At 41.1% G+C, this 23749-nt stretch overlaps 1 long non-coding RNA gene and 1 pseudogene across 2 annotated transcripts; both read right to left on the minus strand.

The window, feature by feature from the left end:
- Positions 1–566: 566 nt before the first annotated feature.
- LOC136220387 (uncharacterized) lies at positions 567–2577 on the minus strand. Of its 2 annotated transcripts, none has more exons than XR_010684509.1 (4): positions 2241–2577; positions 1426–2144; positions 901–1311; positions 567–818 (listed from the first exon to the last, which is right to left on the minus strand). It is a non-coding gene; the product is annotated as an uncharacterized lncRNA (long non-coding RNA). The 2 variants fall into 2 exon arrangements; XR_010684508.1 differs by having other exon boundaries at positions 1394–2144.
- Positions 2578–5221: 2644 nt separating this feature from the next.
- LOC136216608 (protein ABA DEFICIENT 4, chloroplastic-like) lies at positions 5222–7073 on the minus strand (annotated as a pseudogene).
- Between the last annotated feature and the right edge of the window lie 16676 nt (positions 7074–23749).

Here is a 23749-nt window from a genome sequence, read left to right on the forward strand (position 1 = left end):
CAAATTTGTGTTGGGAACAAAATCAAGTACAAGTATATATGAGGATCCTAAAGTAGATAAATGGAAACCGTAAGAGAAATGAATAACCTTGTTTGTTTTAGGGGGCAAATTTCATACGTGATATTGTCCATTTCACACTTTGTTGTACAATTTTTATTTTGTCACACTAAAATACATAACCTTATAGGTGACCTCACATTATAGTGTACAACAAATAAAAATAACCGGTCATTGCGCCATCTCAGCATTTTTCATCATATCCATTTAAAAAAATGGGATCCACTCCTTATACAATTACTAAAATTCTCTTTTCCTTTATGTAATTACAAATATACCCTCATCTCTTCCAAATAGAAAAAGAGTGTTGTTAAACATAGCCTCAATTTCCCACCTCTAGCCCCGTGAAAGGACGAAAATACCCTTTGAGGTGGGAAATGGGAAAAAAATACCTCTCCCGGCACGCGGGCGTGAGGTAATCACGCCCGCGTGCCTAAATCCCAAAAAATTTTTGTTAATGATTGTGGTTAACTCGAATTAACCGTTTAGAAATAAAAATTACGGCATTTTAACTCGGATTACCCTTTAACAAATAAAATTTAACAACATAAACATTAAAATAAAAATTAATAAACATAAAAGAGTACATATAATATCAAAAGTGTTAAAATGTAATAAAAGAGTACATATAATTATGGCATTTAGTTCGCCCGACGCCACGCGTCCATAAACTCATCCATCTCCCTCTTAATGAGTGGAGCATCCTCGTTAGATCGGTGGGTAGCCGCTAGTTGGGTGACACACCACAACCAGCTAACCCACTGCAAAAAAATAAATAAATATTAAAAAATAAACACATATAAACTAATACTAAATAATAATATTAAATAATAGTAAACTTACAAATTCGCTGTTGGCGCGAGCATACTGGACCGATCCATCCTGTGGTGCATGAAGGAGACGAGGATGCGAATATTGCGTATACCAGTCCATGTAAGCAGCAGCATAGGCTGTGTGATCGTATCCAACTGGCCGTCATCTCCTCCGATCAATGCCCCGAGCCGATGGAAATCTCCGCCAGGTATCCTCAACTGTGACAGAGGAATGCGTGAGCCTGTACGATAAAGACCCCCATGATCGTACTGCTTTATCAGGTCTAATACGCTCAGCTAGGATAGGCTGAGTATATCCGACCTGTCGCAACGCTCGATCCAGCATATACGGCTCGACAATGTCTCTACATCGTATCCAACCGGCGTAGGACACTCGAAGCCGATCATCATCGGGGATAGGACCATAAGGCAACCACGTCACCTGCAAAAAAAATAATACTCAATAATAAATAATAATATACTATAAATAATACTAAAATTAATACTAAAATTTTATAAAATACATCTGCTGCCATCATACGGTCCAGCTACCCACGTATGGTATCTAGTCGGGCGGTCGTCTTGCCTGGTACCCCGACCTCCCATCTGCATGCACGGGCCTAGTCAGCTGGGATCTTGTGAGCTAGTCTATGCGACCGGACCACCGAAAAATACTCGTATATCCATGCCTGTAGTAGGGTCAAACATCCGCATATACCAGAACACTCTCCTCTGCTCGCTATCCCTAGCTGCCGATACAACGTGGCAAGTGTAGCTGACCCTCATGAAAGTCTAGCTGCCCCTCTGACACCACTGTAAACCTCAGCAAGATGGGCCAGCCTAATCCGATCTCCACTATTTGTCAACAAATAAAGTGGATTCGAGCATAAGCCACATCCACGTTGTGGCCCGAGTAGCGGCATCCCTACCCTCGATGACAAGCTTGTGTACAACATCAACAAATACACCTCCACCACTCTAGAGATGTCGGGTCGACGACAGAAGCTGCTCCCGATCCACCCCGAACATCATCATGCACATGGCATGCAGCCGGTCAGTAGTGGGAGACTCGGACACCATCGCACCGTCGATCGGGATACGAAGAATCTGCCATACATCATGCAGTTGGATAGTCATCTCCCCGAACGGCATGTGGAAGGAGTTCGTATCGGGCTGTCACTGCTCCACGAACGCAATCAACAGCGGAGTGTCGAGGTTCTTAAACATGATAGATGGAAGGTGAGACAACACAGTCTTCTCGATCATATCCTTCAACTGTAAAATGACACATATACAATTACTGAATATTTTTAAGGTTTATAGTTAAAAATACAAATTACAATAAATGTTGACAAACTAAATTATTCTTACCTCGGGTGACGCACCAGAAAACCACACCCATAAATTCTGACATGTTGTTGATCTGTTGTAGCATGCCAGAAACGACCGAAGCTCTCCTCCCAACATCCGTGAGGCAACATGTCCTAGAAAACTAGGAATCACGGAACCATCAACGGGGCAATCATCCACCGGTCTACTAACAATCCAGCTCTCGTCCTCACTAGCTTTGGGACGTTTGCTGGTCCCTGAAATATTAAATTACACTAAAGTTATTAAATTATACTAAAATTATACTAAATTATATACAATTAGAATTGTATTTACACTATACGTCTAATTAGGTCACTGAAACCTAATTAGCATACACTTTTATACATGTCATATATATACGATTGATCAATGGAAAACCCTAATCGAAGGATATTATTTTCGGTCACTCTCTCTCTTTCTCTCTCTAGTTCTTCACAAGCTAACCTTATTCCAACATGGTATCAGAGTAAGACACGGTTTAAACATGTCTGGCTCTGCTTCCGCATCTATATCTAGTGATTCCCTTCCCTAATCGGGGTTTGTTCCTCCTGAAAAGCATACGGCTTCGGTTTTCACCATCGGAACCACTCCTCCTGCGACGGTCCGTTGGGCGGCTGCTGCTCCTGGTTCGGTGTCGTCGTCGTTTCTACCGACAACTGAAGACAATAGCAATTTTGTGACGCCGTCACCTGCCTCTGCTACTCGATTAGCAGCGCCAACGTCGAGCTTCAACACGGAATACACCGTGAATACGGCGTCCACCTCCTCTCTTCAACCGTCGTCTGGCTAGCGGTTTGAATCTCCTTTTACAGCTCCGAAACCGTCGACTGTAACATCCACATACTTATTCGATAAGCATGATGGCGGGCTGTTTCCATGAGCTCGGCAACAAAATCCACCGCGTTCAACCGAACAGCCACAACATCCACTGTTATTTCCTCCTCCAAGTAATTTTTCACAACCTCCTGACCGACCCGGCTTTGGACCTCCCCCGTCTTACCACAATTCTCAATTACCTTCCACTTTTTATCCTCATTCATCTGATTCTTTTTTGTCTAATCCGCCTCCAATCAATCCCTCTAATTAATACCGTGAGCAAGGTGCTCCATCCAACTTTACGGGTTATTCAAACCCTAACACCAATAGTGTCACTCAATCTCGTTCTCCCCCAAGTCACACTTAAACCCACATGAAACTAACCCCGCATAACTACAAAGCATGAAGGATGGCCATTGTGTCTACTCTAAAATTTCACCATTATTTTGATCACATCACAAGTAATACCCCACCACCACCCAAATTTCTTTTCCGGGGAGGTTTTCTCACCGATAGTGATACTGTTTTCATTAATCATGCATACTCTGCCTGGGATGACCTAGAAAATGTTGTTATGTCATTACTGTTACATTCTATCACTGAAGAAGTTTATTCTATTATTACCTGCTTTCACTATTCTCATGACATTTGGATTGCCCTTGAAAAAGCATATGGTATAATTACTGATAGTAAACAGTTTCAATTAGGCACTGAATTATATGAGTTTGAACAGAATGATTTATCTATTGGTGAATATATGCAAAAACTAAAAACTATTCTGGATGATCTGGCTGCATCTGGTAATCCATACCCCATGCATTTGTTGTCTGTCCTGCTTTACAAGAATGTGAGTGAAGCATTTAAATCCAGCATTCAGAAACTCATAACTTAGAAAGGCATCCACATTGATTACTATGAACTATTGAGAACCCTAATGAATGTTGAAGGGATGATTCAATCCACTAAGAAATCCAGTTTCATGCTTCCTGCGCATCACTCGGGTTCGCATGAAGCAAACGTGTCCACTATTTCTCCTCCATCAGCAACAAGAACAAAAACAAAAAAACGGAGAGGTGGTAAATGCTTTAATTGTGGTGATCTTGATCACTGGGCAGATAAATGCAAAAGGCCCAAGGGGTTTGCAACACAGAATCCAAGATCCGGAGCCCAAGCACATGTCGCATGGCACAACCCCGCGGATCCGTTCAGTGGTCCGCCACAGCCGTGGTATCCAGACACAGGAGCTACTAATCACATGACGGCTCATCCCAATCAACTTCAGCACATGAATCCCTATCCAGAAAACGATACTGTCCATTTTGGCAATGGGCAAGGTTTGAAAATCTCTCATCTTGGACAAACTCATGTCAATAATTAAAAAATTTCTGATGCATTGTTAGTACCTAAGCTCACAAAATCTCTACTACCTGTTCAGAAACGACGACGACACCGAACCAGGAGCAGCAGCCGCCCCACGGACCGTCGCAGGAGTGGTTCCGGTGGTGAAAACCGAAGCCGTATGCTGTTCAGGAGGAACAGACCCCGATTAGGTAAGGGAATCACTGGATATAGATGCGAAAGCAGAGCCAGACATGTTTAAACCGTGTCCTACTCTGATACCATGTTGGAATAAGGTTAGCATGTGAAGAACTAGAGAGAGAGAGTGTGAGAAAGAGAGAGAGTGGCCGAAAATAATATCCCTTGATTAGGGTTTTCCAATTAATCGTATATATATGACAGGTATAGAAGTGTATGCTAATTAGGTTTCAGTGACCTAATTAGACATATAGTGTAAATACAATTCTAATTGTGTATAACTAATTATCTTAGAGATAATAGGAATATTATCTCTAACCCTAATTAGACTCATGGACTAAGTGAATCTCTAATTAGTGTAGAGATAATAATACTATTATCTCTAACACTGCCTGGTCCAATCTTCAAAGTTGGTCTGAATAATACGCGCAATACAAAAGTTGAAACTTGAACAAAACTAAAAAATAATCAAATGAATGATTTGACATCCTTAATAACATAAACCTATCTCATTACGGCAACTAATCACTCTAGCTAAAAACGAACTGATGAATAATCAATAAGTTAACTAATTGAAAAATGTTTGCAGTTTTTTTTTAAATTAGCCCTTTTGAACAAGATTGACCAAATATTATAGTGAATGATAGTGCTATCCTTTTCACAATATTATCATTATCGAGTTGGTGACAGCTTTAACTCATCAATAGTCTAACAAATAATAAAAAGCATTCCTTGCAAATAGACACCAAACAGTATCCAATTTGGTTCATAACTGGATAAAGAAGCGAGTTGATTACATGTCATGTCTAGTACTTCCAGCACTTATTTGTTAGTGCTTTGGTGATTAAATGAGTAACAATTCCAATGGGACAAAACAGCAGACAAAATGAGACTGAATGTCTTGTCTCTATTTCGTTTTCTAATCCATCTTTGTAAACTTGCCTGGATCAAAATAAACATGGAACTAAGTGTTATAACAGGTAGCCAAATGAGAGAAGACGAAGGGAAACTGTATCTGTACCTGGCAGCAAAGAGATCAACGGCTAGCAAGTGAATCCATGCCGAGGCTAATGTCATTTCACTGGAAAACATCTTAGCTATACCAGGCAACTACATCAGCAATGTTGAATCAGAACTTTTTATAACCTTGTCAAAGTAAATAGATTACAAAACTGGCGAAAAATATGTCTTAGCTACCTCTGGTAACAAGTATTTACTTGCAAACATAAGACGTATTGTGTCCGGTGTCCAGGAGAGGTATAATAGATACGCATAAAGAAGTCCAAGCACAACATATGGCGTGCTACTTTCCATTGATTTTCTAGTCTGCACAATAGTGTTGAGATAAACAACAGGACAATCAAATAACTTAGTTAGGATATCATTACTAGTACTAGTTATTTATTCAAAATAATCTCATACAAAGCCTTCCATGTCCGGACCAATTTGATACTTGAAGTAGTTAAATTCACAAAATGAAATATCTCGTAGAGGTTCTGAATTCCAAATAAATCTACAAGACATACCAAATCAGATTTAGGAGCCACAACCATAAGGGTGTAAAATGGGAGAACAGCTGCAGTTCCCATAGTGAATACAGAGCTTGCTATTTGCGGATTACTCAACCCTGTAGCGCAGAATAACTAACAGTAATATTGCAAAGACCCAAGAAAACAAATATAATTACTGAAAAGTTAGATCGAAAGAAAGGAATTACATGATGCATATACTGGTTTTCGATAGGCAATAAATGTTGCAAGTTTTGGGCGAATGGTAAGTCTAGAACCTCCCAGAAAACTCCAGCTATCACCCTTTGCAACTGGTTCAGTTTTCAGAGAAAAACATTGATTTTGACCACCCTTGTCCACTGGACGCCTAGATCTTATAATCCGCTTGGAGCATTCAATCTGTGAGAAATTCCCAAAAGTAAAATCATATAAGAAATTCAATTTATCCAGATTAACTACAAATTCATTATAAAATAGAGGAATAGGGCACGGAATTACCTTGATGCAGAAATGAGAATGGGAAAAGCAAGAGGAGAGGGCCATATCGAACATAAAATGGGCTCTTCATTCGGTTGAGTGAAGTAATTTAAAGTAAAACAAGTTGCCAAAAAGCGGTGAGAAAATGGGGGAAAACTAATGGAAATAGAAAAAGAGAGTCTCCAAATGGCGCACTCAACTCAAAATAATACGAATAAAAGCTCAGCCGTGAAACCACCCAATAATCAAGCCAAAAAGAAAAAGGGAAAAAAAACAGCAAAGATAAGCCAGATCTGACCCAGAATTAGAATTGAAGTTCTTTAAGAGAAAGAGAGAAAACCTACAGGAAAATATGTAAGAGAAAGAGGAGAGATCGTTAGAAACCTGGAGGAGTCCTCCGGGGAGAAGAAAGCCACAGGCGATGCCACGACGGAGAAGAGAACGAAATGACGCTGAGACGGATTTATAGAGGAGGAAGATTGAGTGAATGGGTAGTTGTGTGTCACAATTTGTGATGTGAACGTTTTCTTATTTCTTTTTAAGCCTAATACACAAATAACCCTCCGAACTTGTTCAAATATTGCAACTTCCTCCCTCAACTTTCAATTGTAACAACTTACCCTTTAAACTTGTTCAATTGTAAAAGATAACCCCAAATTAGAATTTTTTTTACCCCGTATTTGAAGCAACAGTAAAAGCATTTTTCCGGATTTGTATCACGTCAAAGATCTGATTATCACACACCACGAGCGTTGTAGATTTTGCATTTCACGTGTTTCTTCAATTGCAGTCCATGTCAGCAATTTATGGTTATATTTTACAATTGGACAAGTTTAAGGGGTAAATTTTTACAATTAGACAAGTTCGAGGGGTAAGTTGTTACAATTGAAAGTTGGAGGAGGCAGTTGCAACATAGTTCAGGGGTTATTTATGTATTAAGCCTTCTTTTTAAGAAAAGGGAAGATAATGGAATATTTTGTCTAGGCATAAAGTCTTCATACTCATTATACCAAATCAATTGGGTCCTCCTTATTTTAAAATGGCCTAATACACAAATAACCTCCTGAACTTGTCCAAATGTTATAACTGCCCCCCTTAACTTTCAATTGTGACAACTTACCCCTTAAACTTGTCCAATTGTAAAACATAACCCCAAATTGAGAATTTTTTTACCCCGTATTTGAAGCAACCATAAAAAAGTTTCCCCGGATTCGTATCACGCCAAAAATCTGATTATCATACTCACGAGCGTTGCAGATTTTGTATTTCACGTTGATAACCCGCGAAGCCCAAAACGGGTTATATTCATTTCGCAAGCCCAGCCCATATTAAAGCCCCATGGGGTAAGATTGGACGGGACCCGAATGAAGGAAGCGGGCGCAGCGAGTAAACCGCCCCGAATTCCTAAACGGAGCGTCAAGACTCCCACTCAGAACCACGTTCGTTGCCATGAAAGCCACGAAAGGGACATGGCCTAAAAAGGGGTAACCGCCCTCAGAACGTGGCCCACTAAGGAGTAACCGCCCTCGGCGGTTACCCAAAAAACACCTATAAAAGGTCTTAAGGATAAGGGGGGAGGTACGTTCACAGTTTTTCCCACAAAGCTATTGCTAAATTATAGACTCATTTTTACAAAAACTGACTTGATCGTCGGAGAGTTTTCCCGGAGATCCTGTCTCCGGTTTTGTTTTGCAGGTAACTCCGGCAAAGAATATCAAAGCGGATCCAGCAAGTTATCATTGGTGCGGTGAGCGTGGACCTTTTTTACCAACACTTGGTTAAAGGTACACGAAGAACATGTCAGAACCATCACGAACGACCGGTGTTACGACCAGATCCACTAGCATGAACTCACGAGGTTCACGGATTGCAAATTCGCAGCCTGCAGGTACTCAGCCTGTGGTGCCTAGCTCGTCAGGCCCCTCGGGACAATTGGGTCCCTTATTGGAAGTGCAGGTGCAAAATGAAATGGAGATGTCCAATAGCGATTTCGTGCAGATGGCAGGACAGGTCTTGGCTTCGAATATGAGCCAGGCGGCTGGCGATCGAATGATTAATTTATTAACCGCCCTCGCCGAACGCGATACCGCCATGGCGCCTGCCCCTCAGGAACCTGTGGTTATCTCAACACAATCACCGACTATTCCTGTCATACCTATCCTTTCGCAGCCATCTTAGGTGCCAAATCAAGTGGGCCAGAGTAGTCGCACGAATCCACACAGTCACCCGAGCAACTACTCGTACCCAGATCTCATTACGACGACACATCCAACCTGGCAGCCATCCCAACCGTTGCCAGGAATGCAAGGCACTCTTCCGCTACAACAACTGGACCCTTTTCCTCACAGACGTTCGGAATTGATGACGCCTAACACAACTATGTCTGGGCGTGAGCACACATGGAACTTTGATCCTATAACGGGACGGCGATTGGTCCACCAACAGGCACCCGTCTCAACACCGATGGGCGAGTGGATGCCATCCAGAATTCACCAGCAGCGGATGGAAGAGGTCCGGTGAGTACCCGATATTGACTTAGAAGATCAATTACGGAGCATGATGGAGCGAATGGGGTACTCACCTCGGCCGAGAGCAGAGGTCCAGAGCGATTCACCTTTTGCCCCTTCGTTGCGGGAATTCATTCCAGATCACAGAATCAAAGCACCTGCCATACCAAAATACTATGGGGATCCAAATTCTGACCCTGAGGCTCATGTCAGGAACTATAGAGAGTTAATGGATGTTGCAGGGGCAAGCGAAAGCATAATTTGCAGGTTATTCTCGACAACTTTGGGCGGTGCGGCATCTGATTGGTTTCGATCTTTACCGGCAGAATCTATTCACAATTGGCAACAATATAGTCGGGATTTCTGTGCGAAGTTCGTGGGCTGTAAAGCGGCAGATGTGACAGATAGGCAGCTGAAGGAGATCAAACAGAGAAACTATAATTCCCTAAGGGAATTTGTTGTCGCCTTTAACGATATCCTGGTGCGATTGCAGAACCCAGATATCGTGAGTATTCGCAACATCATGGCGGATGGAACCACAGATTGGAGCATGCGGGAAGAAATCATCCGTAACAAACCACGCACTGTAACCGAGCTCATGAAGATAGCAAAGGAATTCATGGAAGTGGATGATGTCAACAGGGAACATAGGGCCCAAACTCGGCGAGAAAGAGATGCCGCTAGAACCACTTCGGACAGTCGGCGTCAGACCCAGTCCAAAAGTAATTTTGTTCGAAGAGGCGATCGTCCCTTTCAAGGTGGAGGATATCACACACCACTAAACACGACTCGCCAAGAGGTGTTACTTTGGATCGAAAAGAGCCCCTTGAAGAAGGATGTGCGGTACCCCGAGGTGAAAGGCCGAACCAGTTTGGAGCGCTATCCCAGTAAGTATTGCAGGTTCCACAGGTTGAATGGCCATGACACAGATGATTGCTACGAACTGAAGAAGGAAATAGAAAAACTGATCGAGAGAGGCAAGCTGAGTCAATTTGTAAGAAAAGAAACAGCTGATGAGAAAACAACGCTCCCGCATGAGGGAGAAATACGGCCAGAAAAGAAGCAGAAGAAAGGGGTGATAAACGTGATAGCAGGCGGAATCTACGAGCCTCCAACAAAAAGAACTCGCCGTGAACGGCGAAAGAGCAACACACATAGGGGGGATGCCCTTAATTACTCATTTGCGAGAATCACGGAGCCACATGCGGATGCCCTGGTGATCACGATGGCCGTTGAAGGATGGGACGTCAAGCGGGTCCTTATCGACACAGGCAGTTCTTGCAACGTCATTACCCTGACAGCATTCAACAAGTTGGGAATCAACGACGAGCGGGTGGAACACACCTTCATGGATGTAACTGGTTTTGGGGGTCAATCCTCCCAAACAAGTGGGCAGGTGGTGTTGGAGGCAGAAATGGGCGATAAGAATCTAAAATGGCGAGGTGATTTAGAATTCGCAATTGTTGATCTCCCACTGGCCTACAACATAATTCTGGGACGGCCATTCCTGTCGGAGACGGAGTCGCTCATCTCAATGAAGCATTTAACGTTACATTTGCCAACAGGCCTATACATTATCACTTGAACCAAAACCGGAAGAGGAGGATAAAGTCGAAAAGAAGCTGCCGGCGGAAGCATTGGGAAAAACGGAACTATTCGCCATCTCGAATGACAAGAACGTGCGAATAGCAGCTGGACTCTCAGAAGAAACAAAGAAAGCCATTACCGAGGTATTGATCCAATGTGAGTCGGCATTTGCCGCCCCAAATGAAGTGCTAAAAGGAATAAGCCCAGACGTAGCAACCCATCGGTTGAATGTAGACAAAGGGGCAACCCCAGTGCGGCAAAAGAAAAGGGGACATGCTCCTGAGCGGCAAAAGGCGATTGAAAAAGCAGTGGCGGACTTGCTAAGGTCGGATGCGATTCGAGAAGTCACCTATCCGGAATGGCTAGCCAATGTGGTGCTAGTCAAAAAGCCGAATGGAACGTACAGAATGTGCGTCGACTTCAAAGACTTGAACAAGGCATGTCCGAAAGATATGTATCCACTTCCTAACATTGATATATTGGTAGATGGAACTGCAGGATATGAAGCTTTATCATTCACCGACGTGAAATCCAGTTACCATCAGATACCCATGGAGAAGGCGGATGAAATCAAAACATCATTCATAACTCACCAGGCGACTTATTGCTTCAAGGTGATGCCCTTTGGATTGAAAAACGCGGGAGCAACATACCAGAGGATGATGAACAAGATATTTTCAGACAAATCCGGTGGGAACTTCTCGATCTATGTTGATGACATGATCATCAAAAGCAAGAAAATGCAAGACCACCCGCGGGATATCAAAGAAATCCTAGAAGTGTTGATCAAATATGGCCTCAAATTGAACCCAGAGAAATGCACATTCGGAGCAAGAGCGGGAAAGTTCCTGGGTTTCATTGTTAGCGGCAAAGGGGTTGAGGCGAATCCTGAGAAGGTTAAAGCAGTAATGGAGATGAAGACGCCAAGGAACATAAGGGAAGTACAGAGACTGAACGGGCGGTTGGTGGCATTAGGGCGATTCATATCATGCTCAGCTAGGCGATGTCTACCTTTCTACAATGCCATCAAAAAATCCAAGTCCTTTGAATGGACGCCGGATTGTCAAGAAGCATTTGAGGGGATAAAGCGATTACTATATTATCCGCCCTTAATGAGCAGGCCGGAAGACGGAGAAGATTTGTTTCTTTATGTATCCATCACCAGCACGGCGATATGCACTGTGATGGTGCGAGAAGAAGAAGGGCAACAATATCCAGTATACTACGTGAGCAAAGTCTTGAAGGACGCAGAACTCCGGTATTCGAAGTTGGACAAAATGGCCCTCGCGGTGATAACCACGGCGGCTAGATTGAAACCATATTTTCAGGCGCATACTGTCATTGTGAGAACTGGCATCCCAATGCGAAAGGTACTGCAGAAACCTGACGCATCCGATCGGTTGATGGAATGGTCAATTCGCCTGGGCGAATTCGATATCCGTTATGAAGGAAGACCAGCGCTAAAGAGCCAAGTGCTCGCCGACTTCGTGAACGAATTCACCTGGGATGATGATGAATGTCCAAAGGCACAAAAAGAAGAGTGGAGCATGTACACAGATGGGGCCTTATCTGTAGACGGAGCTGGGCTAGGAATCGTCATCAAAGGTCCGGAGGTTATCCGCCTGTACTATGCAGCAAAATTAACTTTCAAAACTACCAATAATGCCGCAGAATACGAGGCTATGATATGTGGATTGAGGTTGCTCAATGAACTCACCCCAGAAAGAGTGGTAATCTACAGCGATTCCAAACTCATGATAAACCAGATCATAAAAAATTATCTGGTGAAACAGGAGGAGCTACTAAAATACCATCAGGTGGTCAGCCGATTGACACAAGAGTTAACCCATAAGGGAGTCGTTTGGGAGATGGTGCATGTTCCACGAGGCCAAAATGCAAAAGCTGACGAATTGGCAAAAGCAGCGGCAAGTAGAGAACCATGGAGTCAAAAAGCATGCAGCTTGGAAATAAAATCGGCACCAGCATTCGAGGTTGATCAGATTATGATCATCGAGGAACTGGAAGACGATGAAGATTGGCGGATGCCAATCCGTCAATATCTGGAGCAGGGAGATTTGCCGGTTGATAAGAGCTTAGCCAGAAAAATAATTAGGCAGTCGGCACGATACTCAATGCGGGATGGAACTTTGTATCGGAAATCGTACACATGTCCATGGTTGAAATGCGTTAGTCGCAATGAAGGAGACTATGTGATGCGAGAACTACACGAAGGAATTTGTGGCGCGCACGAAGCTTCGGCGGCATTGGCAAGAAAGGTCAAACTGATGGGATACTACTGGCCCAAGGTGGTGGAAGATTCCCAGAAGATGGTTGCGGAATGTCACAACTGTCAAATCCATGCAAATGAAAAGCATGTTCCCGGAGCTGAACAAATCACTATAATGACGGCGTGGCCATTCGCAACATGGGGAATTGATATAGTGGGTCCATTCCCAGAAACAACAAAGAAAAGGAAGTATTTGATAGTCGCAGTGGACCACTTCAGCAAATGGGTAGAAGCGGAGGTAGTAACCGCACAAACACCTGAGCGAATGATCGAGTTCTTACGAGAGAACATTATCATGCGATTTGGGATCCCGTAGAAGCTTATAACCGACAATGGCACCCAGTTCAACTGTGCCAAGTTCAAAGCATACTGCGAAAGCATGGGAATCAAGAATCATTTTTCTTCTGTAAACCATCCCCAATCAAATGGTATGACGGAGGTTACCAACAGGGCCATGGTTCAAGGCATCAAGAAGCGGCTAGGTGACAAAAAAATAGGTTGGGCGGATGAGATACCCCATATGTGCATCCCATATGTTGTGGGCATACAGAACCTCTGTAAAGGCAGCAACAGGCGAAACACCTTTCTCGCTAGTTTATGGAGCCGAAGCAGTCCTACCTGTTGAAATCAAGTCGCCCACAGATCGGACAATTTATTATTGCGACACACAAAATCCTATCAACATCAGAGATGCTTTGGATTCTGTGGAGGAACGAAGAGAAAAAGCTTACATGCGAATGGCAATGTACCGCAATAGAATCAAGAAATACCATGACAGAAGAGTGCGAAAAGTAATGATCAACGAAAACGACTTGGTCTTGAAAAAAGCAGATAAAATACAGTCTAGAGATGGCAAAGGCAAGCTAGGCGTCAACTGGATCGGGCCATACAAAGTATCCAAGAAGATGGGACCGGCCACTTTCGAAATAGAAGAAATGAGTGGAAAGAAGCTCCCGCGCACCTGGAATCTAGAGAATCTACGCCTATATAGAAAGGCCGAGTAGTTCGAGGAAATGATGAGTACTCTTTTTCCTTTTATGAGTTTTTCCCACTGGGTTTTCTGATAAAAGGTTTTAATGAGGCTTCGATCCCGCACAATTGGTGTACATATGTAATAAACTTTTTCTCGTCATCAATAAAAGTTATTACATTCACTCAGTATGTTACAACAAAATGCGGATTCTTTACAAAAACACATAAATGTGTTGCCTCTTAAAGAAAGGCGGATGCATGATTACGCATCACTCGCAAAAAACCTTAGGGTTAAAATCAAAAACACATAAATGTGTTGCCTGTTAAAGAAAGGCGGATGCTTGATTACGTATCACTCGCAAAAAACCTTAGGGTTAAAATCAAAAACACATAAATGTGTTGCCTGTTAAAGAAAGGCGGATGCATGATTACGCATCACTCGCAAAACCTTATGATCAAAACTTATGATTATTTTCGAAAGAAGAATTATAAGTTAAGGCATAAAATTAAGCGAATAAACGAGTACTCAAAATTGCAAAAAGGGTCTGGCCACCCTAGCTATGAAGAAACACAAATATGGAGTCGGCAAAAGGACAAAGGGCACATATAAAGGGCAAAAAAGTGACAATCACACACATATGAAAAGCAACAACCGAAAGAAAATATATATATCAGAGCGGTTTGTTACATGGTTTTTACATACAAAAGTCCAAATATAAGTTAAGTTATGCTACAGCTTCCTCTCCTTCGCCCCTAATGCCCTCCTAGACTGCGGCGACTCCCTCATCTCCTCCGGTAGGAGGATCTACTTCAAGCGAATCCTCAACCCTTGAATCGGTAACCGCTTCAGTAACCTCTTCGGTGAGAGGTACCTCTTGCACAGGTTGAGAAACGGCTTGGGGTGCCTCTCCTTCCGCGGGCTGAATAGGGATCTCGCAGCTAATCGGAGGATCCTGAAGACTCTTCCAATCTAAGAAGAGTACCTCATCCATATCAGCATCCTCGACTTCCAGCTTATCCCACTCCCCAGTTAAATCCTTTTCAGGGATGGGAACTTTGGGGCGGTTAAGTACTAGACCCTGATGCCCGTGCTCATAAGCCGCATGAATCCGCTCCCCATACCAGTAGATGCGGGCGCCATCTTCAGCCAAAATCTCCTCAACCCTCTTCTTTTGGGCCTCCTTGAAAGCAGCTAGGTCGTCGAGGGCTTTTTGCAGTTCATCGGACTTGGCCTGAAGGGATTTAAGGGCCTTCTCCTTCTCGCCCACGGCCTTCTGACAGGTGCCCTCTAGGACCTTCACCTTCCCTTGGACATCATCATAAAGCGACTTCTGAGTCGCCAATTCCGTACCAAGACTTTCCAACTCCTTGGCTCGCTCTGCATCCCTTCGGAGAATGCCCTTAGCGAAATTGATAATCTGCATATAACACGTCTCACAAATAAAAATGGGCGAATAGAAATATGCGGTTACAATGAACACAAGATATTTGAAAGCGAAGGACAAAGCAATAATATACCTCTACAGAACGCTTCTCGATCCCTTCCACAGCAGTAGGGAGCGGTACTTGCTCGCGCACACGGGAGGCAGAGGGAAGTCGCCCGAGGACATTGCATATGGAAGATACAATATCCTTGCAAGAGAAGTTCACGGCCAGGCCGAAAGTCCTAGTCCACCATCCGCTAATATCGGGGATTGGCTGCAAAAGCATAAAGAAAAATATCAAGAGAACGACAGATAGCTCATGAGGAAAAAGTAGCAATACGAGAGGGAGTAGATCAAGATACCTCGTGAATGGGGGTACTGCTCTTTCCTTTAGACGAGGCGGATACAGGTGCGCCGCCAACAGTAAGGGACACAGAAGTGTTCTTCTTTTTAGAACGAGAAGACTCTGTATCCGCACTTATCTTCCTCTTCCTGGTTAAAGGGAGATCCTCGGAGGCAGAAGCGGGACCTTGTGAAGCGGAAGCCCTAACCGGGGAAGCCGCCCCAATAGAAGGAATCGTCCTTCCAGAAGGATCCGCCCCTACAACGGAAGCGGTTTCCGTCATCCGCTTCTTTCTTCTCGCCAGGGCTTTAGCCTCCCGATCTGCAGCGATTTGAGATAAAGGATCACCCCTGCAAAGGGTTAAAAGAAACCATCAACTTGGAAATAAAAAGTACCTTGCACAAAAACGCGATAAGGAATATAGACAACGCAATCCCCCTCGCGGTACGCAATCGCTACTCGGCTCCTTAGCATATGAAAGGCCTGATCGTATGTCCATACAAAAGGAGGAGTGCTCTTCAGGAACTTGATAACGGCGGATTCTTCCTTGCTGGGATACCCGAAGTTCAAACTCTTTACGTTGGGTCGGCTCCAGCAACGAAGGAAGTTCAGGTTTTCCTCATTAAACTTGATAAAAAAGTAAGCTCGATCCCACTCGCGGATCTTGTTCAGCTTCTCGTCAAAACCATAGTATCCGCTCTGGCGGATGAAAGTGAAATACCCCGCCGAGCTTTTGAAATGGTGGAGCTTGGAGAAGATTTTGGGCGAAAAGGGAACCTCCAAACAATCCGCCAAGAATTTGTCCAGAGTCAAATCGGCCCAGCCGTTAGGATGCAATTGCCCGGGCGCGATTCCGTAACCGCCTAGGATGGAAGCAATCTCATCCGCCAGCGGATAAGTGAAGCCGCAGATAATCTGGGCCACGAAAATAGTGAAGTACCCCTTTGGGTAATCGCCCGGTCCCCTATCCTCCCCAGGAATGATAGTCTCGAGACCTCGGAGCCAGGGATAATGCTCCCGCAAATCATCAATTGTCTCTTGATAAACCAGACTTCCCGACCTGTCCTTCTTTGGTAATAAACGAGGAGTTGGGACAGGTGGCGGAATCAACTTTTTGGGGTCAAAACCTAAACCCTCGTCGGTTGTATTCGCCAGATGAAGGAAGTCGACGGGATGAGAATTAGACCCAGGAGAGCTGGTTGAAGCTTCCTCAACCATCTCTTCGACCTCGTTAGAGACCTCGCGGACATAATCGTCGTCAAACGGCGCGAAGTCGAGGTCTGACATGATCGATAAAAGGAAAACAGAAGCAAAAAGCCGAACAAGGAACAAATGTGAAAAGAAAAACTTACATGAAAAAGACAACACAGTGAAGTGACGGGATTAAGAGGTCAACGCCGGAAAAGGAGTAACGGAATTAAAAGGTCGACGCCGGAGAAAACGAAAGAGGGGAAATGCACAAATTCAAAACTTTGAAATAATCGGACAAAGACGAAGCGTCCCCTATAAAAAGACCCTAAAAGGGCTCTTGCTAGACCAAGGGGGAGGCATGTGATAACCCGCGAAGCCCAAAACGGGTTATATTCATTTCGCAAGCCCAGCCCATATTAAAGCCCCATGGGCTAAGATTGGATGGGACCCGATTGAAGGAAGCGGGCGCAGCGAGTAAACCGCCCCGAATTCCTAAACGGAGCGTCAAGACTCCCACTCAGAACCACGTTCGTTGCCATGAAAGCCACGAAAGGGACATGGCCTAAAAAGGGGTAACCGCCCTCAGAACGTGGCCCACTAAGGAGTAACCGCCCTCGGCGGTTACCCAAAAAACACCTATAAAAGGCCTTAAGAATAAGGGGGGAGGTACGTTCACAGTTTTTCCCACAAAGCTATTCCTAAATTATAGACTCATTTTTACAAAAACTGACTTGATCGTCGGAGAGTTTTCCCGGAGATCCTGTCTCCGGTTTTGTTTTGCAGGTAACTCCGGCAAAGAATATCAAAGCGGATCCAGCAAGTTATCACACGTGTTTCTTCAATTGCAGTCCATATCAGCAATTTGAGGTTGTGTTTTACAATTGGACAAGTTTAAGGGGTAAGTTGTTACAATTGGACAAGTTTGAGGGGTAAGTTGTTACAATTGAAAGTTGGAGGGGATAGTTGCAACATTTGGACAAGTTCAGGGGGTTATTTGTGTATTAGGCCTTTTAAAATCAATAAATCAATCCATATTCTTTACTAGAGCCACCAATTGAACACTTGTTGATAGAGAAAGATTTATATCAAATTCGACCAGGGGCTCCTCATCTTGTAATCTAGTATCTTGTATCTCCTCATTCATCCCTCTAAAATCATCATCTTTCAATTGAACTAGAAAGATACCTTCGCTTTGCTTCGGGGGAAAAAATAACTAAGAAAATAATTAAATAATATGGTAGCAAATAAAAATAATTTAGATCTTTCAAACTATATATTCTCGTATAGAAAGAATATAATAAGTAGTTTTTTTTTTAAATAATTGTTAATTTCTAATAGAAATTCAAGTTTGAAAATACACAATCAAAAAGGTTTTTACATAGTCTTTAGAGGAAACAAAAAAATTATTGATTCAAGGGTACGAAAGTGCAGTTTTGCATACAAAACAGAAATAGTTAAAGTAAAGAAGTGCACAAATGATATTCGCATAGGATAAGCAGAGCTCGAGTGGGATGGATGGAGTTGGATGCAACCAAATGTTTTCGTCTGCTATATCTGTATAAGAAAATAATAAAAAAAAGTTATAATTTTGAAGTAAAATTTAATGGCATTTGTTGAACAATTGAAAGGAGGATAAACTAACCGAGGAAAGGTTAAATTGGGTTTTTTAATGTTACTTTGACGATGATGAGGCGGAGCTGAAAGGAATAAGTTTGTTAGAATATTAAAAAATGAAGTTATATTATGAAAAAGTTATCATATCATACTTACTTAGAGCGTCTTTTTTTGGTCGGAGGATCACTGTTCGAGTTATCAGAGGATGGCTGACTATTTTTGAAATCTAGAATTCTTCGTGTAGTTGGTGTGATTGAATATGAGGATATTGGTGATGTTAAATGAGTTGAAGGTGCTGATATCGGGCTTGGAATTTCCTTTTTGGGAGTTAACAGAGTATCCTTGAATATGTAGATAACTTTAAAAGTTATATTAGATGGATCTTGAACTATATTACTAACTTGAACTTGAAATATTTTTTCACTCCCATAAACTTTGGTCATAGCAGGAGGGGTTTCATGCTTGTCTTTGAATCCAGTTGCTAAGATACTTGCTGGTATTCCAATCAAATCTGCAGCCATATGACCAAAAATAACAAAGGTTGCTATTTCTGTTGTATCTTCAACAACTAACCTGACCCTGTACCTGCATTTAGGAAAAACAAATTTTGTTTTTTAATTTTAGATAAGTATGTAGGAAAAAATAAACTTTTTTTAAATTTTTCGAGACAACACAAACCATGTCAATGGAAATTCATCAATGAATCTGCAATTTTTACACCAAAGTTTATCTTCAAAATTTTGAATACTACTTTTGCATCTTGGGCAAGCTCGATACCACCAACCTTCACTTGGATCAATTTCTTTGATTGTTGCTTTGCAGGTAAATTTAATTTCCTAAAATAAGTTGATGCAATCAAACTAATATTAATGTTTATTGAGTAACTATGATTATACAGTTCTTTACGTGGGAAGGGAAATTGTCAAACCTTGTCAGTATGAATATCAACTTGTAGCAGTTCTGAAATAGTTTTTCTATTTGTCTCCTTTTCTTCTTCTATGTTGATGACTTGAAGAGACTTTTCTTTGTTTTTCTGAATTGATGGATAAGGTCTCTTGTAACATCTCACTTTGTGCATTTCATTTCATATAGACTTATGCATTACATGACATTGTTAGGAACATTAGAAAATAATATTGCATTTTACATGTCATTGAATATATGATAATTTATGTAGATACTAATATTAGGATAAGTGAAAGTATATGAAATAGATATTTAAGTGTGTCTTAAAAGTATAGGGACTAAATTGAATAATCTTAAAAGTATAAGGACTAAAGTGTAATTTGCTACATTTATAATTTAAATAAAATTATATCTAATTTTATATCTAATAAAATAATAATAATAATAATAATAATAATAATAAGGATAATCATAGTGGATGAAACTTATATAATTGTAATAATAGGAGATATATATGGGCAAAAGGGAAAATCTACCCAAGATCAATTAGATATGTTTGGAGAAGGGTTAGATGGGTTGTTCTAATCTCAAACTTTCCAGAACTTTAGAGAGAGAAACTCCTTTTAGAGTGAGAAAGTGAAGAAAAAGAGAAGAAGAAGTAGGAGAAGAAGAGAAAGGTATGTTTATACACCATCTTGCACAAATTATTTCATAATTTTGGAAGCTGATTTTGAGGGAGTTGAAAAGGTAAAGTTTTGAGTTTAGATCTTAGGTAACTCCCAAAATTTACTGCATGCAATTTGGTTAAGTATTTTAGGAGATAAGGTATAATCTATTAGACTAGCTCTAAGTTGAATCCTATACTTGAAGCTGTTTTTGTGATACATTTTTGAAGACTTTAAAGACTTAATTTGGAGAGGTGTTACAAATAAGAAATATTCATATATGTGTTAGTTAGTGTTCTGGAAAGTTTGGTTATTATTGTATTTGTATGTTAGGATATAACTAGGAAAGAAATTGATATGTGTTGTGTTGCCTATATGTTGACACAGGGTCAGATTATAAATTCGATTATAAATTGTATAGAGATTATAAAATTCTGAATTTTGGATATAGTATACTTTTGTTTGTCTAGTTTAAGTAGGAAAAAGAATCATACCATTTGGAGTTATATCTTTTGAGTTATGAGTGATTTCGTGGAACTGGTACAGGCAAATTATGATTAAAGTAAGACCCAAAGAGAAATTTTGTAATAAATTATGTATAATTGGACATTCTATAAAACTTTAGTATGGTATTCATATGTGAGTCTACGATAAAATAAAATTAGAATTAGTTCATTTAGATAAGTGAAAGAGGAGTTATAAGGCTTTTAAGGTTAATAGGTCATACTAGTATAGGTACAAACATCATTTGGTGGAAACAAGTGTAATGAAATGGAAAATAAAAAGTAATAAGTAAATAATTTTTAGGTTTAAAGAGTGTGTAAATTATATTGAATCATATGCTAAATTATATTATAGGTGCTCGTAATATTGAAGATATTCCGGAGAAGGGTACAAGCCGTCATCGAGAAAATTAGCGGCTTAGAAGTGAGTATAAACATGATGTGAAGTTAATTCTTAATTGTGTTTGTGATTTGAGAATTGTGGTGTTTGATTGGATACATATTGATGTCTTGAATAGATATGAATTGATACTTGTTGAACATTATTTGTGATAGTTGGATTTAAACGAATATGTGTATATGTTAAATGTGATACGTGTTGAACATTATTTGTGATAGTTGGATTTAAAAGAATATGTGTATATGTTAAATGTGATACGTGTTGAATATTATTTGTGATAGTTGGATTGGAATGAGGAGTATGTGTATATGTTAAATGTGATTTCATTGATATAGAACATATGTACACGATTGCATGAAACATAAATGGATGGCGTTGTGACATACCAGTTTAGTCACTGTTATGACTACTTGAATTTATATGGACTACATGGACCTATACGGTCAATATATGGATTACATGGACCTATACGGTCAATATATGGACTACATGGACCTATACGGTCAATATTTGGACTACTTGGACCTATACGGTCAATATTTGGACTACTTGGACCTAAAGGGTCAATACGTGGACTACTTGATTACATGGACCGAAACAAGATTATGTTATACCTGTTACCTGTTATTTGATCCCGGATAGTGACTGGCTGGTGGTGTCAACATTAATAAAACGGTTCATTCATTTGCATTTGTATGACTTGGGTGTGAGACTTGTTTACGTGATTGTGTGTGATTGGTATTCATTGAATGTTTATATTCACTGAGTTGCGACTCATATAAATCGCTAAATTTTCCAGCTAGTTGAAGTGAAGGTTAGACTGGGACTTTAGACGTTTAAAGAACTGTAGATTCCATGGATGAAAGGTCGGTCTGCTGGGTTCCATCTCACAATCTCTCCTCTCATTATAAGCATGTAGAATAAGTAAACTTTTGGACTATATAAGTTTGTAGACTGTATGTATAAAGATATATATATGTATATATATATTAACGTGTATATGTTTGATATACCTATGAGTATAAGTTGATAATATATGCTTTTATCTAATGAATAGCTTTAGTTTAGAAAAAAAAATTATACGTCTAGGGTGTTACATTTAGTGGTATCAGAGCAGGAATATGACCTTAGGGACATACATAAGCATACAGTGCATGACATACATATCAGTTGTTTATAATATGATATTACAATCATATAGGTTAGAAGAAGTTGGAGAGCAAAATAGAAATGAAAATGAAATGAGGAGAGAGGAACCAGTCAGACCACCTTCTGTAAGAGCACCAATTAATAATCCACTAGCATCAGCATCACCTGCACATTCTCATGCATCAAATGTACACTACCAAGCTCATCCTCATAGGCAGATACAAGAACCACTGGTTCCAAGAGAAAGGCGGTTCGATAAACTGAAAAAGCAGGGTGCTGAAGAATTTACTGGTACCACAGATCCTACACAAGCAGAGAGATGGTTGAAGAGATTGGAAAGGGTTTTCAATTTGATGAAGTGCACTCCTGAAGAAAAGTTTGATTATGGTGTGTTTTTACTCCAGGGAGATGCATATGATTGGTGGGAAACTATTCCTAATAGCACAGTTCAGCCCCCTGTGTTGACATGGGATGACTTTGTTCGTGAGTTTCGTAATAATTATATGCCAGAGGTGTATGTAGATGACAAAAGGAGGGAATTTATGAATCTGAAATAGGAAAGAATGACAGTGGCTGAATATGAAGTCAAATTTAATCAACTGTCAACTTATGTTCCTTCCTTAGTGGCTACGGAAAAAGACAAATGCAAAAAGTTTGAGGAAGGTTTGAAATATGAAATTTGAAGTAAAATTACAGCTTCTGATCTTGAAACTTATCAGAAACTAAAAGCTGCAGCTATTAGAGGTGAGAGGTTGGAAAAAGAAAGAATTGATTTCCAAGCTAAAAGGGGTTATAGTCATTCTAATGCTGAGCAGAGTAACAAGTTTGTCAAACGTCAAGCTAATTCATCTCCTTCACGGTCAAAAGCTAGAAGTGGATATTTTGCTAACAGGGGGGAAGAATGAGTGCTCCATCTTATTCAAGACAGAGTCAACGGCAAAGCTCAGTATTGAAATCAGCTTGTAATACATGTGGAAGATATCATGAGGGAGAATGTAGGAAATTGACTGGCGGATGTTTCTTTTGTGGTTCCTTAGATCATTTGTTCCGAGATTGTCCAAAAAGGGGAGTATCTGACAGACAAGGTTCAGAGGCTATAATACAGAATACAAGGGCGAGTGGGGTTGTTATGCCAGCAGGTAGAGGTAGAGGCAGAGGAGCAACAACGAATACTGCTAGAGGCATTGGTAGATCTGAAGCTCAGAGTTCTAGACCGCAAACTCAAGTTCGAGCATTTGCTTTTAATAGACAAGAAGCCATTGATGCACCACAAGTTGTTACAGGTAAACTTTCAATCTGCAATCTAGAAGCTTATGCATTAATTGATCCAGGATCCTCTCATTCATTTATATCATCAAATTTGGCATCACATTTGCATATAGATTGTGAATCCTTGGGGTTTGATTTAAATGTGGGGACTCCATTAGGAGAGTTTGTGATAGTAAATCGGGTGTATCGGAATTGTTTGATTCAAATTGGCTCGACAGAATTGAGTGCAGACTTGATATTGCTGAATATTAGAGAATTTGATGTGATACTGGGTATGGATTGGTTGTCAAGGCATCATGCAACTGTTAAATGTTTCACTAAAGAGGTTATTTTTGAGCCACCGGATCAACCAAAA

This window comes from Euphorbia lathyris, chromosome 2, assembly GCF_963576675.1.
Source record: "Euphorbia lathyris chromosome 2, ddEupLath1.1, whole genome shotgun sequence".
Classification (NCBI taxonomy): Eukaryota; Viridiplantae; Streptophyta; class Magnoliopsida; order Malpighiales; family Euphorbiaceae; genus Euphorbia; species Euphorbia lathyris.